The sequence below is a fragment of the Squalius cephalus genome (assembly GCF_949319135.1).
Source record: "Squalius cephalus genome assembly, chromosome: 20".
In the NCBI taxonomy this organism is placed as follows: Eukaryota; Metazoa; Chordata; class Actinopteri; order Cypriniformes; family Leuciscidae; genus Squalius; species Squalius cephalus.
In genome coordinates this window covers 9,022,611-9,043,370 of record NC_137141.1, presented here as the reverse complement: position 1 = coordinate 9,043,370, position 20,760 = coordinate 9,022,611, and the positions used below count along the sequence as shown (strand labels likewise).

At 35.1% G+C, this 20,760-nt stretch overlaps 1 protein-coding gene across 1 annotated transcript in view; it reads right to left on the bottom strand.

The window, feature by feature from the left end:
• The window catches only part of LOC307148223 (kelch-like protein 29), a 264,387-nt gene that overhangs the window by 234,136 nt on the left and 9,491 nt on the right, over positions 1-20,760 (bottom strand). The window lies entirely within an intron of this gene.

Below are 20,760 nucleotides of genomic sequence, written 5' to 3'. Positions count from 1 at the left end.
TGGAAAGAGTTTTGTTCTTAAATTTAGTCAACACTACTTTGAAAAGCCTAAGTACAGATGATTTCTTAGTTTTAGGGGGAGATTTTAACTGTACTACTGAGAATGATAAAGTAGACCGAAATCATTTAGAACCGCATGTTGCATCTCAAAGAGTTATTAAACAACTCGTTCAAACTTTTGATCTCTGTGATGTATGGAGAGAAAATGCATAAAAAATTAAGGCAATATACATGGGTTCATTGTAAAGATAATTCGTTGTCTTTGGCACGTCTTGATCGGTTTTACACCTTTAAGCACCAGCTCAATATTTTCAAATCTTGTCAAATTAATCCTGTAGGATTTTCAGATCACAGTGCAGTTCTTTGTTCTGTTTTAGTAAGTTGTGTGAAGTCAAGCAGTGCCTATTGGCATTTTAATACATCTTTGCTTGATGATAACATTTTAAAGATTCTTTTGTTTTGTTTTTGGGATGTTTTTAAGCAACAAAAGTATTTATATAGCTCTCTGCAACAATGGTGGGATTGCGGGAAAATACAAATCAAAAACTTTTGCCAGCAATACACTCTTAATGTTACAAGAGAAATAACTCGATCATTGAAGACTCTAGAGACTGAGATAGTTGATTTGTACAGTTTGTCTGCATCTACAGGCAAAAAAGAACACATTGAAGCTCTAACATCAAAGAAAACTTTATTGACAAACCTGTTGGACATTAAGGCACAGGGAGCGCTGGTTCGCTCACGTTTCCAGAATATCACACAAATGGATGCACCTTTTAAATTTTTCTTCAGTATGGAGAAAAAAAATAGTCAAAGCAGAATAATTCATTCCTTGGTCTCTGATACAGGACAGGAATTAACTAAAACTTCTGAGATAAGAGAAGTTGCTGTGCAGTTTTATAAGAAATTGTATACAGCTGATCTGATAAATGAAAAGATGACTATTAGTAGTTTTTTTTGAAGGTCTGCCAAAACTTGATGAAGAGAGCAATGAGAGTTTGCAACTACCTCTGACAGAGCAAGAACTTTATACAGCAATGATGGGCATGGAGAATGGGAAATCTCCCGGGATTGATGGGTTACCCATTGAATTTTATAAAACTTTCTGGCCCGTTTTAAGAGAAGATCTCTTAGTGGTGTTTGATGAAAGCCTTACTAATGGTTTTCTTCCCCTTAGCTGCAGAAGGGCAGTTATCACTTTATTGCCCAAAAAAGGTGATCTTCAGAATATAAAAAATTGGAGGCCTGTTTCTCTCCTGTGTTCAGAGTATAAAATCTTGTCTAAGACATTAGCTACAAGATTGAGTAAAATAATAGGGAAGGTGATACACTACGATCAAACATATTGTATACCAAATAGATCGATTTTTGATAATATAACTTTAATCAGAGATGTTTTAGAAGTTTCAAAGCTGTTTGGTGTAAACATTGGCCTTATTTCTCTAGACCAAGAGAAGGCATTTGATCGGGTTGAACACCTTTATTTGTGGCATACTTTAGAAGCTTTTGGTTTTAATTCACGATTTATTGATATGATTAAAACAATGTATTGTGACATTGAGAGTGTTATTAAAATTAATGGTAGTTTGTGTGCTCTCTTTAATGTACAGAGAGGGGTTCGGCAAGGTTGTGCCATGTCTGGGCTATTATATGTGCTGGCTATAGAACCACTGTTGTCCATGTTAAGAAATAAGTTAAAGGGTTTAACATTGCCACAGTGTAATAATGCTTTCCATTTATCTGCATATGCTGATGATGTAATTGCTTTTATAAATGATGATGATGATGTTGAAATGTTACGACAGATTGTTAATGATTTTAAGGATATTTCATCAGCAATTGTAAATTGGGGGAAAAGTGATGCTTTATTGATTGGAAAATGGGAAGGAGGAAATCCCATTCTACCAGGAGGCTTATTATGGAAAAAAGATGGGCTAAAGTATCTTGGTGTTTTCTTAGGCAATGAAGCCTTTATGCAGAAGAACTGGGAAGGAATGGCAGACAAAGTAACTGGACGTTTGAAAAAATGGAAATGGCTGCTTCCTCAGTTGTCTTTTAAAGGACGCACACTCATTATCAACAATCTTGCAGCTTCTTCTCTGTGGCATAGACTTGCATGCGTCGACCCTCCGGTTGGTCTCTTAGCAAACATTCAAACAGAAACAGTGAACTTTTTCTGGGACAATTTGCATTGGATCCCTCAAAGCGTTTTGTTTCTGGCTAAAGAAGATGGAGGCCAAGGTCTAGTGCATTTGTCAAGTAGATATGCTGCTTATCGTCTTCAGTTTTTGCAGAAGTTAATTCTAGGATCTGAAAGACTGGTATGGAGACCAGTGGCTCAATGCATTTTGCGAAGAATAAGTGGACTTGGCCTGGACAATGTGTTGTTTTTAATGGACTCTAAAAAATTTGATTTTAGAGGAGTTCCTGCCTTCTATCGAAGTCTCTTTAAAATATGGAGTCTGTTTAAGCCTCAATGGATGGAACCATTAATGTCCCTGTACTGGCTACTCGAAGAGCCCATTGTGTGCGGAGCACGTTTCGATGTATCTGGTGACGAAATACCAGGTCTTAAGGATTTGTTGTATAGAAGTGGATCTCTACAGTTGAAACACATTATAAATAAGGCCGGGTCTGATTTTAATGATGTAGAAGCAGTTTCAGCCTTTTTAAAGGTAAAATCTGCACGATACATTAAACGGTTTTTAGATAAACTGCAGGGGGCTTTGAATGTACAAGAAAGAGTTTTACTTGATGAGTACAATAAGAAATGTATATTTCCAGATTGTGAAGATTTTTTCCCAGATATAAGTATTGTACCTGATCTTTCTTCATTTAATGACATTAATCCCATGTTGAAGAAGGAAATTGATGTGCAAATTGATTTCTTTGAAGTTAAAGGGAAAGCATTGTATAGAAGTATTGTTAAAGTGACGAATATTAAATGGTTAAATAGAAGTGATACTGTTTGGAGAGACATTTTAGAGATCACTGAAAAAACAAAACCAGTGTGGAGGATTTTGTACAAACATCCGTTACCTAAAAGAGTTGGTGATCTTCAATGGAGGATACTCCATGGCGCTATAGCAGTTAACTCTTTTGTGGCAATGTTGAACCCAAATGTAAGTGAGGATTGTCCTTTTTGCAGTGAAAGGGAGACTGTGTTTCATTGTTTTATGTTTTGTAACAGACTTCCGTTTTTGTTTAGTCTTCTGGAGTTTCTTTTTGAATCTTTTGAGGTATGTTTTACGAAGCAGGATTTTATTCTTGGTTGTATGTATACCATTAAGAAAAAATACAAATGTCAGTTGCTTAATTTTATTGTTGGTATTGCAAAATTAGCCATTTACATAACTAGGAGAAATAAAATTGAACAGAAAGGAGAACAAGAACTTGTAACAGCTTTTAAAAAAATGGTAAAATCACGACTTGTAATTGAGTTTAACTTTTATAAACTGATGAGTACATTGAATATTTTTGAAATTGAGTGGTGCTGTGATAATGTGCTGTGTTCATTAGTTGATAATGAACTGGTTATCTCAGAAGTGTTGAAGTAAGATTTTTTTATCAAATCGAAAAATATGTGATTTGTTTTTGTGAATATTTTTTTGCCATGATATTTTTGTAATAAAAGGATTGTCAAATTCTAAAAAAAAAAAATCTCTCTCTCTCTCTCTCTCTCTCTCTCTCTCTCTCTCTCTCTCTCTCTCTCTCTCTCTCTCTCTCTCTCTCTCTCTCTCTCTCTCTCTCTCTCTCTCTCTCTCTCTCTCTCTCTCTCTCTCTCTCTCTCTCTCTCTCTCTCTCTCTCTCTCTCTCTCTCTCATTTTTATTTTTTTATTTTTTTATTTTTTTTATTATTATAAAAACATTTTTCCAACGGAAAACGAGAAGAAGAAGAAAAACATATTAAACAAATTAAAGTTTCAATGCCAAATTTTTAAAGCATTTATAAATATAATTTATAAGCACTCAAAAATATCATTTCTATTTGCATGGCTTTTTTGCTCCTTTGAAAACTAATGCTAATGATAAAGGTATGTCAGACAGAATTTTAAAGACACCTCAACATCGCAAAGTCTACAGCACTGAAAATCACAAAAAAATACTATGCTTAAAAGTTTTGTAAATCAATTTACTACACTTATTATTAAATCAATGTAATGGATCTTTTCTGAATGAAAGTATCAGTTTTTTTTATTATTATTATTTATTTATTTTTATTCTACTAACCCCAAACATTTGAATGGTAGTGTAAATATAATAATAGGCTTAATTATAATGAATACAGAATAATTATCAAAATGAATATTTAGGGAATACAATTTGACTACATTTTATTTGATGGGGGTGGTAAGGGACCTAGATAAGGAATGGAAACTGCAAAATGGCTCATTCAGAAATCATCATGAGACATCACAACCTCATTAACATATGACTACCCACATTTACAACAAATATAAAGTATTCATCAACACATACAGTAAATCAGCAACTTGACCTGACAATGAACTACACCAGTACACAGAGCTTAGCCAATTATAACAGAGCTCAGCCAATTATAACAGAGCTCATCAGCATATAGAACGTACAGTGTCAAGTTGTTACACTTTTTATTGTAAATCTTTTTTTAGCATCACTGTTATACTATTATATTATTATTTTTTTATTAATATTTTGAATTAGTTTAATATATTTTCCACTTTAATTTTTAGTTTAAGTGATTTTGTTGTGCTTAAGTTGTGCATTTTGTGTTAGGTTTATATATACATTTATATTTCAGTTTTAGTTATTTTGGTATTTCAAGTTAAACTAAACAAACATGAGAAATGTTGCCTTAATGTTACTTTATTTCATGTAACAAAAATTGCTTAATGGTTTAGCTTAAGTTAACAATAATAACCCTGCTTCACCATATAATATTTTCCTTAATATTTCCAACAAAGCATATTCATAAACATTACAGAGTTCAACAGGCGCTGCAGAACCAAAATGATCCAGGAAATCTCGCAATGCAAAAACAAATCATTTACTTGTCCTCTTTTCTGCCACATCTGACACCCAAAGGCACACAAAAAAAGTACCAACGCACAAAACCCACAGAAAAACAAAGCCAGGCAGAACACATGGTTTGAAGTTCAGCTCTGCTGAAATGCGATCAGGGGTGTGTGACGGGCTTATGATGCCCCCAGTAATAGGGAAACAAGGAGAAAATGTATTCATAAGGGTTAAGCCTCTTTGCTAAAACACGCTTCATGCTGTATAGAGCTCCATCAGAGGAATGTAAGAGACAGCGCCACACCGCTTTATCTGCGGTGGGCGGCATTGCTCTCCTGTCTTTAGCTATGCTTCACTAGTAATGTGTGACTGCCACATGACCGCAAACAGGAACTACTAGCAGAAGAGTCCCAGAAGACACCAGAGACATTCCTGCTGCACTTCGGTTGACCTCGGATCTCACATCATCCCAAACATTCCCTCTGAGCATCTCGGAGTGAGAATTCTGCCTGTGCCACATCAATTATGTCCATCTGTTGAGTTTTGTTTTGCTTTTATTTTCATGGTTGCACTGGAGGAGGATATAATGGCATACTGAGAAGTTGCATTTTTCCGTTTCAGTGGTGTAAATTAAAGGAACAGTGCATTACAATATATATATTTTGACACCATTTACTCATCTGGATTCACTCAAAAACCTGTATGGCTTGCAGCATTGAAACTAACTGAAAGCTTTTTTCTATGCAATTACATTGAATGGACCCTGGACTTGCAAGCATTAAAACAGACACAAATGCAACATAAATATTAAGTTTAAGATACATTTGTGTGAGAAACAGCCAAACTTACACTGAAGATCTTGACATATGAATTTGCTCCCATTTGGTGCATAATTTGAAACAAGTAATCAAATGTGAAATAATACTGCATATTCATCACTGTGTAAATTAAATATGGGTTAATCTTTATAAAGTTACAAAAGTTATTTAGTCAAGCAGTGATTGATTACTTTGTCTTTTGTAGTTTGATTAAAGGGGTCACCGGATGCCCATTTTCCACAAGTTGGTATGATTCTTTAGGGACTTCACGTAAAGTTTGTAACATATACTTTGGTTAAAATTCCTCAATGGTTGTGTAAAACAACGTTTGGTGCATGTCTCTTTAAATGATAATGAGCAACTACTCACACCACCCCTCTCTTCCATTGGGGGTGTCACAGAAGACACACAAAGTGCCGCTTTGGCAACCTGCCTTGGTAGACAGTATACAAATGGCTGAGGGCGTATATATGCCAATACGGCACAGTCTGTCAGCGGTCGTGGCAGAGCATGAGCAATATGACATCATATTGCTCAGAAAATCCAAACGGCTTGATTATTGAGAGTGTTTAGACTTTTTGAGGATAAAAAAAAAAAAAAAAAAAGCTATCCTATAATAATATAGGGAGCCACTTGTTATACATAAATCACATAACTGTTCATGTTCTACTGGCATATACAATTTAGTTTTAATCCAAATGACGCATGTGTGCTGAGTTAACGATCAGCAATCAAGAGCATGCAGCAGAAGTGCTCGCTCTCGCTCTCGCTCTCACTCTCTCTCACTCTCTCTCTCTCTCTCTCTCTCTCTCTCTCTCTCTCTCTCTCTCTCTGTTAGGAGCAGAGGGATTCAAGCTACTATTTTTGTAAAATAAATTAAAAAGTAATGGATGTCTAAACTTGTATTTTCAAACTCTGAAGTGTTGCTAACTCATTGTTGCATTGAAAAAACTCTGAAGTGTTGCATTGTTACTCATTGTTTCTCCCTACATTCACATTAAGAGAACATATTAAAGTATTGTGTTCCCTTCAATTCATTCCTTAAATTTTCTTAAAAAGTCTTAAATTTACCTTCATATAACCTGAAGAAACCCTGTAAGAGCTTAACAGATATAGTCACTATGAACTGCTTGAGTTACGTAAAAATTATTTTTAAAAATGATAAAATAACAGCATGCGGGTTTGGAATGACATTCAGTGAGTCAGTGACACAAAATGTGTATTTTTAGGTGAACTGTTCCTTTAAGCACTGGTTTTCACACTTCTAAACGTGTGGTGACTCATATTTGCATAAACACCTCTAAACCTTGATTTACATTTATATTCATCTCCATGCTGTGCATCCTCTAGACATTTTATCAAATTTAATTCCATTTTTAATCAACAGAGCCACCAATCTACCGCACTGGACTAGTGCGTGTAAAGCCAAGGGTGAAATTAGTGTGTTTTCTAAGATGTGCAGATTTGCTACTGTAATTCTTTCCACTGTTTCCTTCAAGCAAAGAAACCGGCTGCAAGTAAATTGGATGTTTACCATTCAAAAAAGATGTACATGTGGCTAATAATTTGTGATTTGGATGCTGAATAATGCATTTCAGTGCTGGTAATAACAAACACTTTCAGAGCAGAAGATATAGATGGGAGAAACCTGCATTATGGATTAGCTTCATATGAATGCACTAAATATTTTAGAGCCACGTTCTCATCTACAAAAAACAATTTGGTAGAAGACTCTTTGGCATAAGACTACGTGGGAAATCAGGAACGCAAATATGAATCATATACTTGAAGGAAAGCAAATATGTTTATTTGCGTGCATCCATTCAAGCTCATTTTATATTTATATATCGTTTGATAAATTATTCACTTTTGTTTGTTGGATATAGAAAACAAAATGCATTTGCATAATAGAACAAATTTTACACAGAATACTTTTCTCAAAATAAAAATTTCACGGAGCCACACACCCAAGTAAACCAAAAAAAAGGACATTATAATTAGTCGAACTTAATGTTAAGTTAGTGTCTCATTCCCTTGGGAAATGGCTTTGTGCAAATAAGAATAACCGTCACACTCCACAATCTCCTACTGGAATGGACACCCCACAGGAGCACTTATTACAGCGTCTATCCAAGGGAAAGTAGGAGTCCTTATGAACCATAAGGAGCACAAATTAAAATATTAATGCAACATATGCATGATGTTTAGTAAAACATGCAACAATGCTTGACAACCGAGAGGTGACACATTTACCCTAGGGGTACACACCAAAATCTAAAGTCATACTAACCGCATATCAGTTTTCTAGCTCTAAAAATTAACACCCTGCTGCAGAAAGTCTTTGTTTAATACAATATTTTCCAGAAAAAAAAAAGATGCACTTGGTCAAAATTGCACTGTTGAGAAAGAGAGAAGAAAAAAAACAGATAAGTTGCATCGGTCGCCTTTTATTATACATTCAGAAATTATGTTAAATAAAGGAAACGTTTACAAACAGTATAAACATGATATATCCTACACTATTCCACAACAAATCCTTTAAAATGTAATGTTATTCAGAACATTCACTATAAAAAAAATAAAAAAATGTTGGTTTATCTTAAAAAAGTAAGTTACCAAGTTGCCTTAAAATTTTTAGTTGATTGAAATTTGAGTTAATGCAAAGAAAGCGAGACAAAAGCTTTCTTTGTATTAATCAAATTTTTCATTTCAATTAACTCAAAATTTAAGGCAACCTGGTAAGTTTAAACCAACAATTTTTTTTACCTGTATTCCAGAAGATTCTGTGCTTCATATTATGAATAAGATAAACAATTATCAGTGCAATTCTTGGGGACACTTAAGATTCAGCATTATTACCAATTTGACCACACTGACACTCAACTTAGCTGGATGATGACATCAATGTTTTCTGCAGAGCAGCTTTATAGATGAAATGAACTAATTTCACATTGAAATTAGTTATTCAAATTAGTGAAGTATTTCAAAACTTTGTCGCTTCACCAAAAATGGCCAACTCTCACTGAAAAGACTGACTTCAGGTCACTGATAACAAATGTTTCTCTGCTGTATAAACATTATAGCAGAAACCCTACTGGTTCCATACAGTCTGTATAGTCACCCCACCCAGTAATATATTCTCTGTCTCTTTTAACTGTAATAGTTGTAATTTTAATACTGTCCTGAAGAAGCTGCATAGCAGATATTTACATGTATTCCAGATAACAAAATAAATACTAAAATTACATGAATTTTTAAAAGAAGTTTACAAATTTCACATACTCTTGGTTCTTAATATGTTTCTTCTTCGAGCATCAAAGACTTCAGGTCACTGATAGCAAATGTTTTTCTGCTGTATAGAAATGATAGCAGAAACCCTACTGGTTCCATACACTCTGTATACAGTCACCCCACCCAGGTCTAATATATTCTCTGTCTCTTTTAGTCTTTAGGAGTGAGTAGGAAAATGATGCAGGACAGCAGCAGGGAAGGAAGGGAAAAAAGCATGATTTGGCTTCCTGGCCGGCAGGCTACCGTCAGCAGCACCTGCACCGCTGGCTGCCCGGTAAAGCAGTATTATTACAATGTCAGCTTTAATCAACATTGTAGTCAGCAGTGAGATTGTGCAGCACTGCAGTTGTGTAGGAGTGTGGCGTCCTGATCAGCCCACTGACCACTGAAACACACAGACACATACAGTAACTCATGCTTTGAGATCCGCTGTTCAAGCAATATTAGTGCAACAGTGAACGGCCACTATTTTACCATGCAATTTCTACATACACATAATAAAAAAATTATAAACAGCAGCGAGCTGTGAGATGAATCACAAACCGAAAGCTTTGATTCAGTGGAAATAAATAAACTGAATTAAAGTTTACGATGTTAGTCTTAGAGCTAACAGAGATGTACACTACTGGAATCAGTACGATTTTTTTTACATTTTTGGAAAAAAATTCTCTAATGCTCACCAAGGCTGCATTTATTTGATTAAAAATATTGTGAAATATTATTTTACAATTTAAAATAACGTTTATCGATTTGAATATATTTTAAAATGTAATTTATTCCTGTGACGGCAAAGCTGAATTTTCAGCATCATTACTCCAGTCTTCAGTCACATGATCCTTCAAAAATCATTCTAATATTCTAATTTGCTGCTCAAGAAACATTTATTTTTATTATCAATGTTGAAAACAGTTGTGCTGTTTAATATTTTTATGAAAACAGGTTTGCTGGTCTTAGCTGGTTTAGGCTGGTCTCCCAGTCTGACCAGCATAAAATGCTTCTAAAACAAGCTAGCTAAATCATCTTAAGATTAATGTTAATCATAATTGTATTACTGTCCTGAAAAGCTGCATAGCAGATATTTACATGTATTCCAGATGACAAAATAAATACTAAAATTACATGAATTTTTAAAAGAGGTTTACAAAGTTCACATACTCTTGGTTCTTAGTATGTTTCTTCTTCGAATATCAAAGACTGAGTTGTGCAGGAGTTCTGGTTTATCCGTAGCAGAAAAGTAAAAATCCTACATGTCCTGTAAGCTATTTGGTTTCCCAGCATGATCAGCACATTTAAATTTGTTTCTCAACCACAGTGGCTTTATGATGTAGAGATACAGTTTCGTCACTTTGACAACTGAGAAACTCATATACAACAGTATATATACAGTAATCAAATGTATTATCTTTTTTTTTTTTCGGATTTTTAAGATTTGAAATTCTGCGTTGGGGCGGTACTTCCGCCTACATCCAGTGTGACCTTTCCAACGTGATTACGTAATGAACGTTGTTTGATGTACTCATAAAAGGCGCGAGAGAAAAAAAATAAATAAAAAGTGCACGAATGGCACGCTAACAGGTTAACGAAATACTAGCGTGTTGTGCTAGCAATAACGATTTAGATTGAAGCTAGTGATGTCAGGTTAATGTGTGATGTTGACTAAGCTATATTTAGCAGTATGAACAACAAGGAATTATAGTAAATAATGATTCAAAACAGAAAGATATGCAAAGCTTTCAGACGCAAACCAACGCAACAGCAGCAGCAGCAGCAGCAGCAGCAGCAAACGAGGCAACGAGGAGCTCCAACCAAGAACGTTTTGAGGATGGACCACTGCCAGGTAACGCTCAACACAGATCAGAGACCGAAACAGAGTGAAAGAATTGTAACTCAAACGTTGTTTGGAATCCGAATATGCTTATGTCAACACTATCAATGCTGAAATGAATCTGCAGCAGGTACAAGTAAGAGCTCTGTAAGTTGTTCATTATATTGTCAATGTTTTGTGCTTTGAGACATGAGGTAATTTAACGCCGTCTATCGTCTTGTGATGCTTTGCAGACTCTGTTGTACATACACATAATAAAAAAATTATAAACAGCAGCCAGCTGTGAGATGAATCACAAACCGAAAGCTTTGATTCAGTGCAAATAAATAAACTGAATTAAAGTTTACGATGTTAGTCTTAGAGCTAACAGAGATGTACACTACTGGAATCAGTACGATTTTTTTACAATTTTGGATAAAAATTCTCTAATGCTCACCAAGGCTGCATTTATTTGATTAAAAATATTGTGAAATATTATTTTACAATTTAAAATAACGTTTTTCGATTTGAATATATTTTAAAATGTAATTTATTCCTGTGACGGCAAAGCTGAATTTTCAGCATCATTACTCCAGTCTTCAGTCACATGATCCTTCAAAAATCATTCTAATATTCTAATTTGCTGCTCAAGAAACATTTATTTTTATTATAAATGTTGAAAACAGTTGTGCTGTTTAATATTTTTATGATAGTATGTGAAGTTTATGATAGTATGTGATAGGCTTCATTTTTATGAAGAGTATGTGAACTTTGTCATGTGTTTTGAAGAAGAATTGGCTTTGAAGACGCTCTGAAGAGAGGGTGGGATCTCTTGCTTTCAAAGCTAGCTTTCTACTGCTAGCCTCTCCGAAACTGCCTACCCTACCTTTAAGTATTATTTGATTACATACAGCCATACAGCACAGAGTAACATCATATCACAGTCTCACATTAGCCTGCTGTGGTTTTAATGCGCTGAAAAATGCAGGAATGCTTCGCTAGAACTGAAGGCAGCCGTTTTAAGCACACAATCATGATTGTTTGAAGTTATGCACTCAATACACTAGTTTAAGCCTGAAAATGATGCCAAAATATCTTGCGATCAAAGTACTGTCAGATATTCATATGACCACACACACACACACTCGTCTATTCAAACCTCATCTGCTGGAAGATCTATTGAAATGATGCCAGCCTTCCAGCTGCCCTGCCACAGGCGTTTAACCACACGGGTGGTAACGAGAGACGACAGGACAGACATGTCTCACTGCATTCCTGTCTAACCACCCTTAACACACCTTTACTGCATCACCGGCACTCATCTAACTGCATCGAACATCTCATTCACGTGTAAATTTAATATAAGCTGACTTTATAATAGTCTAGTCAAAGAATAAATGTAACTGAAAATATTCATCATCTAATATTGGAGATGGACTCATTTGAATTTATGGAGATGAGTTTTAAAAATTGCTTAATTTTAATTACACTTTCAAAACAGGCTTTTATAACGTGCTTACAAGGGCTAGGTGATATATTGAAAATCATGAAACATTACAGATGATTTGGCTGGCGATATAAAATTGTGTATAAAACATTGTGATGATTTTATTGCATAATTTTTATCTGGCCATTAAGATCATGGCATAGACTAGTTTTATGATAATTCCTTGATTTTCTTTAACTAGACTTACTGTAATTTACCTCTTGCATGAAACATTTTATTGTGCTTGAAATTAGAGTTCCTCTAAATCAGGGTTTCCAAACTGGGGTTTTGGAGAGCTAATAATGAATTAAAATCATAAAAAAAGTTAAATTAAAATTAAATAAACATACTTAAAAAAAAAAAAACTAAAAAAAAACTAACAATCGAAAGGAAATAAAAATTTTAATGTTTTATTTGTATACATACATGTAATTTTGCCATTAACTGATACAAAAGGTGTTGTTAATTATTTAAATATTATAACTTGAAATTCCAGGTGGACTTCAAGCAAATATTTTAGGTCAAAGAGGTTCAGATGACAACTATTTTTTTATTTTTTTTTAAGCTTGAGAATCCCTGCTCTAAGTCATCAAATTTATAGAGTTATACATAGAATCTTGTCACCAATCAGAAAATTGTGTTAGCTATACACATACCCAACTTTTTATTTAAAGTAAAAACAATCTCTCGTTCCACAGTGTCAGAAGGAGAGAGACAGAGCAAGAAAACTTTCAAGCACTTAGCCAGAAGATTTCCCAAACCATTTTAAATATTTCATTAGGAATTCATGTTGCTTCATGCATGGTTAGCGGTCTCGACTCGCACAGAGGTCAGACAGAGTGCAGAGCAGCGAGAGGTTATGAGCCCAGTTCATTGACGGGGCACTTAACACTCACAGAGGTAACCCTTTCACCACCGACAACTAGCACATACTACTGAACAAGAACGCTTTTCTGGTCCAAAGAATAAACTTGCACTTAATTAAACAATCTTATCCTGGTGTGAGATATGACATGAAATACAGCGCTCTTTAGCTACGATTTTATTCACAGTTTAGTAAAGTAATGTTCGAAACAAAGCATGAACGTTATGGAGAAATGTCCATGGATGCAGAGCAACGATTCAGACGTGCCAGACACGCATATGCACAACTCATGCACGTGAAGCAGTCGTCCAGATGGGTGACCATCAGCACAGATGTGCTTCGTGAAATAAACACAAGCGACTGCATCAGACACTCAACTTAGATATGCCTCTGTTAACATAAAATAATTATATTTCGAAATATCAACAACAACCAACAACAACAAAAAAATCAATATTATTAGCAAAATTCTAACTTTGGTTCACTTGGAACCTCATACTAAAATCAAAAACAATTGTGAAAACGTTTTATTTTTCTGAGGGTCATTTTAGATATGTTGAAAGCAACACTATGAAACAATGCAAAGAAATTATTTATTGATTAATTAATTAATACATTTTTCACCATTGGCGATGGAATAACAAATGCAAATAAATGCATGACTGAATGAACACACGAAAATGAACCTCATTGGTTCTCAAGCGAACATGCTTGAGCCTCCGTTTATCATAACTGATATGTGTTTTGATAAATGTTTATATGTGAATATATAGCCTATATACAATCTGTTTATCAAATAAAGAGATCATGTCTCTTCAGAAAATGTGAAATAAACTGCTCAATTCATGTTGATTAATTTTACGGTCTCTTTATGAACCTTTTGAAGCATCAAAGTGGTAGTTGCATAGCTGTCAATGGAGGGATAGAAATCACACACATTTTATTAAAAATATCTTCATTTGTGTTCCGAAGATGAAAAAAAAAAAATCTCAACATGAGGGTGACGACATGAGTAATTGATTAAATCATTTTCATTTTGGGGTTATATAACCATTTAACTCAATACCTAACAGCAAACAAACAATTCTAGAACTTTTCTCAGTACAGTAAGTTGACTCACTAACAAATGTGAATCATGTTTTTAATGGGTGAAAAAAAAACATGCATTTCTGAAAAATCCACATGATGCACCAGGCGAGAAAAATACTTTACACTGGTTTATTCACTTATTTTATTTCCACCTCACATGCATCATGCCTTTGCAAAGTATATAAAGTGGCTTTGTTACGCATATGCAACAATAGAAGAATATCGATGGACCACTACATTTGTTTATTTCAATTACTAGATGTGTCTGGTGTGGCCTGGGCCCGTATCCCTAAAGATTCTGAGAATCCTCTCAGAGAGCTCCTAACTTAACCTAAAAATTCCTTGCCAGGAGTTTTAGCTTAGAAGTGATTACAGAACATTTTCAGTGAACTCTGAGCAAGGAATGGTATCTTAGTGAGGAGGTGTGGTTGACCCCGTTGCTAGGTATGAGTCATCATATCAAAAGCCGTGATTGGTTGATCCTACAAGTTTGATGAAAATGAACTTTTGGTGATAATGAGCAAAGGATGTACCCTCAAATCAATAAACATAATTATACACTCTAATCTTATGCAGACTGTAATTGTAAATAATATTTCACATTCAAGAAAATATCTGAAAAATGAATAGTAAGCTGTAGGGGTTATAGCCTAACATTAGAATCTAAAATATGTGAAAACTTAAGCTCATTACACCCTGTTCAAATAATGATGTGTGTCTTATTTGCTCATATTAATATCCTAGCTGGCATATTTTGTCATTACTTTCACTCCCATATGGACCCCATTGAAAACAAGATGGCCTATCTCAAGGGGCTGTCCTTAATGAAGTAGAAATTGCAACGTTACAACTCAGTGTGGTCTTAACGAGGGTAACACGGCCGCTAGGAGCCACTTTTTGCACAAAAATTCTTTAGGGATATGGGCCCTGGTCTCTGTTGTGGCCGAATATTCAGACAAATTAAATTAATCCGCATGCTGCACAAGATCTGTAAGTAAATTAGGTCTGTAAGCCAACTTAAGTCCTTCGTTTTCAGATGAGTAAACAAAAGCAAAACCGCCACCATCGATTTTCATTCACAACTGGCCTATTTAACTCAACGCTGCAGCCATGCACACTAAAGTCCAGACGCTGTCAGCAACCTATAAATTAGTTTTCCAGATGCTGGTCTGTTCAATGCAATGTCATAAACAAAATACTGCAAGATTTGGCTTTAAATAATGGGAATCGATCAATCTAAAATAATAATAATCATTTACTCACCCTCATATTGTTCCAAACCTGTAGAGCCTTTTTTCATATGTGGACACAAAAGAAAATATTTCGGAAAACTTTCAAACTACAAAAAAGGATGCAAAAGCACTATAAAAGTGGTCCATGACTTGTACTGTACATTTCATAAGATAGCTTTGTTTACTCAAATTTATGATACTAGTTTTTCTTGGTTTCAGTTATGGATGGAAACGAGAACCGGCTCTGTCTTCAGAATGAAGACAAAAACAAAAAAAAATCTCAAAACAAAATTTTTTTTTCTTTCTTTTTTTTCATATTTGCATAAACTGTTCCTTTAAAGATAGTGAATCTACAGAAACCAGCACCTTCAGTAAGATACTTTCTATTCAATCTTCTGAGGAATAAAGTTAGAAATGATTCCTTTCACAAAGGCCATCTTGTAAGGAGCGCACATGACCCAGTTCTAGAAGGGTGCCTCATAACATTAGCAAAAGCAATTAACCTTTAGCCGGCAGCTCCTTAAAGTGAACAGGGTGCAAATATGTTCTTTTATACACACTGATTACATACACTATAACAGACAAGCGTCCAAGATTCTGACCTAGAACGCATAGACACTCATCTATAAACTCTTTGAGACAATGTAGCCTCACTATATTTCTTTTCTGGGAGAAAACCACTCTTAGTTCTCAAAGATGTCAAAAAAACAAACAAAAACAAAAAAACTATTAATAAACCAGTCTACGGTGTTTATGCTGGTCTCCCAGCCAGGTCAAGCTGATGTTTAGCTGGTCTTCCAGCTTGACCAGCTGAGTCTGACAAGTCTCCCAAAACCCTATCTTAAGCCAGCAAAACAGTCCAGTTTGGGAGACCAGATAACGTCTCGGTTATGCATTCTTAGTTCCCTGAAGAGGGAACGAGACGCTGCGTTGAAACGCTGTGGGAACGCCCCTGCGTGATTGTGATGTGAAGCACATATAAAATCAGTAGGGATGTCCCGATACCACTTTTTCACTTCTGATACCGATACCGATGCCGCAGCTTTGGCTATTTGCCAATACCGATATCAATCCGATATTTTTATTTTATTCTTGAACTAATATTTCAAGGTTTAACATAGTAAGCCGTATCTGGTGCATATCCAGATCAGATGATGGACCTGCACCTAGACACGACCACAACACAGCACTTAATGTCAGCAGAGATCATGTCAACTAGACAATGTTGACAATGTGAAGGCCTCATCGACACGACGTGACAGCCATCGGCACAGATCCTCATCAAAGAACACAAGAACTAGACAAGTCCTCCACACAGACCTATAACCAGCTTCAGCTTCATACTGGCATGATGAATCCGATCTTCAAGCAAAAAGGAACTGGATGAAATATTTGAATGCTACCAATCCACAATCTGATTTCTGATTTGTGATGCAGCCTTAATCATAATCACATTACATCATGTTCATTTGTTTGCCAGAGGAGAACTGGCCCCCCGACTGAGCCTGTTTTTTTCCCAAGGTTTTTTTCTCCATTCTGTCACCTAATGAAGTTTGGATTCCTTGCCACTGTCTCCTCTGGCTTGCTTAGTTGGGGACACTTAATATTCAACAATATTATTGATTTGACTGCACTGGACTGAGACATCCTGTTTTTTGCAGAGCTGCTTTATAGATGTACTATGACTATAGATGTAAAATAACTAATTTAATAATCGATGATCTTTACAACTTAACTGTGTAACACTGAACTGACTATAGCTGGACAATGACACCATTTTCTTTTAGAGCTGCTATACAGCCTAAATAAACTCAGTTTGCATCATAGAATCATTTTCCTGTTATCACTGCAGTGAACTGTTATTCATTGCTTTGAAACAATCTGTATTGTATAAAGCTCAATATGAATAAGGGTGACTTGACAGTAACTTCACGGTACTGTAATTATGTAATACAGTGCAATTACTGTAAAACAACAGGTTATCAGTACACTACTGTAATTCATTCATTTCATTTTATCATTTTTTATATAATTTTGTCCTACATAAGTACTACTGACATTAAATTCAAACAGACAGAAGTATTACAAAACATACAATTCTTTATTTTAAACATTGAATATATAATACTTAAAAATGCACAGTCTGCCAATGCTGGGACAGTGCATGTTCATAATTTCTCCTGTCAAATGAACTTTTTCTTTATGTTGTATCTGAATTTATTCTCACAAAGAATCGTTAGGCAACAGAAAATTAATGGGGAAAAGTTATAAGCAACCAAACACAGCATCTGCAAAACCCAGGTGCTGCCCCAAAACGTAGGCCACCTTTGCTCACCATACAACTTTGTTACAGAGAGAGATGTGTTGCCTGAAATACAAGAAGTAGAAATTACACACTTTTAAAAAACATAGCCCATATGAAATACACATACACATACGCTGCTGCGGTATTGTCGACACAGTGCAAGGCTATAATTCCTGTCAATCCAAATATAAAAATGGGGGAAATAAAAATCAACGATGGAATGTCACCAAAGAGGCCGTTCCAGCAATGTTTTTTTAGTACAGTAAAAATATGTATGTGGTGTTTGATGTCACAGAAAATTTCCATAATGTGAAGGGAATCACAGTTATTTACTGTAAAGAGAATTTATAGTATTGCACTGGGTGCTTTATAGTAAATAACTACAAATTACAGAAATGTCTAACAGTGTAGGCTGGTTTACGCAGAGCAACTACCAAAATATTATTTTAAAGCATGCAAATGTAACCTCTTGCTGTTCATTTCATAAATACAATAATCCTGCATCGACTTTAAGGCATATTTTTTTTTCAGATTTCAGTTTGAATTCATATGAAACAACAGAACCAGATAATCAAGCTCTGCAGGTTCACTTTTTTAGAGGCCTGAATCTTCGCAGGAAAGATTTCCACGGGAGCTGGACTGGGCCATCCATATCACAGTAATTCATATTTTCCAAATGTAAAAAGAACAGCTTGCACACAGGTGTGATTTTAGCATATCAAAAAATATCTCAGAAGATGAAGGTTACTGGAGGTTAAACAGGAGATTTACTAAATCAACATGGAAGCTCTTTAAAAACTGAAATAGCAAGTGTCAAAAAATACTGATTAAGACATTAGATAGTCAAAACCCATTTCTCAACAAAACCACTGAGATGTTTGAAGGTAATGTTAAGCTTTAAGTAAAATAGGTACGGTATTGAATGTTTCAATCCATATCACTCAAAAAGTAGATGATGGAAGAACCCTCATAATAGAAAAGACATGAAATAGAAACTTGATATCAATATTAATTAATTTCACCATTAACACCTAATTAATCTATGACCATATCCTAATTAGCATATGAATAGAGTGTTATTAGCACAGTGATTTGCCTGTTCACACAACTTACATGATTACAGGGGTAGATTATTGATTAATGAAGACTTATATTACACACACAAAAAAAAACACCTTTTTCATAGTGGATGATTTGTTTGCATCACATAACCAGCTCCATATCTTTGGCTTTCTGGTGTAGTACCAGGTGTTTGGTAGCTTACCTGGCACTGGTAAAATGGCATGGTTGCTTCAGCAAATGCATTTTTGTCTAACATTTGTTTTTGTTAACATTATCGGTTGGGATTAAGGTCTGGTTTCGTGTAGGTGGAACGTAATTTTCAAATGCATTACCTACTCAACAGACATGTCATTTCCAAACTGCCTCAATACAAACAACAATCAACTTAAAGGGTAACTCTCGCCAAATTGCAACCTAGGCTTTTATTGTTAAATCTACCCGAGTCAAACATTCATGTAAAAGCATAATTAGAATGGAAACGCCACTTTTAAGATCGAACGTATTTTCTTTTTTGGTCAAAATGCCTTTTGAATGGGAATGCTAGGGCACTACAATGAAAGCATCAAAATCACTATTTTTAAAACACTAAGAAGGCTCGACACAACATGAAACTGTGTTTGAAGTATCACCAGGGGCTCTACACTTTAACTTGAGCAATGAGAACATTGTTTGTGTACACAAAGTTTACTAAAAAGAAAGGTTTTGTGTCTCACTTTATCAGTTAGTGTTTCCGGTGGCTGGAATTTTGTCAGTCAAAAGTAGTCGATCTCCGAATGCAATGTAACATGAGGAGAGTAAAGATGGAAAGATCATGTTGAGTAAAGATGGAAAGATCATGTTGCGTTCGGAGATCGACTACTTTTGACTGACAAAATTCCAGCCACCGGAAACACTAACTGATAAAGAGAGTGTGTAGAGCCCCTGGTGATACTTCAAGCACGGTTTCATGTTGTGTCGAGCCTCCTTAGTGTTGCGAAATTACGATTTTGATGCTATCACTGTAGTGCCCCTAGCACTCCCATGCACAAAAGGCATTTTGACCGGAAACAAAAACACATTCAATCTTAAAAGTGGCGTTTCCATTCTAATTAAGCTTTTACACTAATTTTTTCTCGGGTAGATTAGTAAAAATAGCCTAGGTTGCAATTTGGCGAGCATCACCCTATAATAAAGTGTTGCCAGATTCACATTAATCTCTTTCATTTAAAACTGAATGTGCTTTTAGCGCAACTCACTGAACATTTCACTTTGATAGTGTTGTGAAAAGTAATGAACAAGGCACTGTCATATCATTGTGCAGAAATGTTACCACATGCACATATTTCCAATAAGCCACGGTTGCAAATGAGAAGATTACACAATTTTTCATCAGCAAAGTGTATCATCCTCTTATATAAATCATGTTGTCGATGAACAATGTTATCATGTGGTTATTTATTGTATAAACAACTGATTCTATAGCAAAAATTACAATATCAAGACCAGTACTACAATATATAATATTACTACTAACACCATGATAAACAGGCATTAATATTGTATAAGAATTCCTAAATTTGTAGCGACAAACTAATTTTCAGATTACGATACACTAGTGAAAGTGCAGCTCTCACACTTTTCCACGGCACACGCATCTGAGTTTTTCCCTGTAATCTCTGTCTATACAGCCTGACATACGCCAATTAAGCCAATCACACAGCAGGAATTCCAGTGTGAGATCTCAGCCTCAATACCATCACACAAAATCCATCCTCAAAGAAACACATACATCATCTTCATAAAGAGCACAAAACCATAAATTACTGATTCCAATT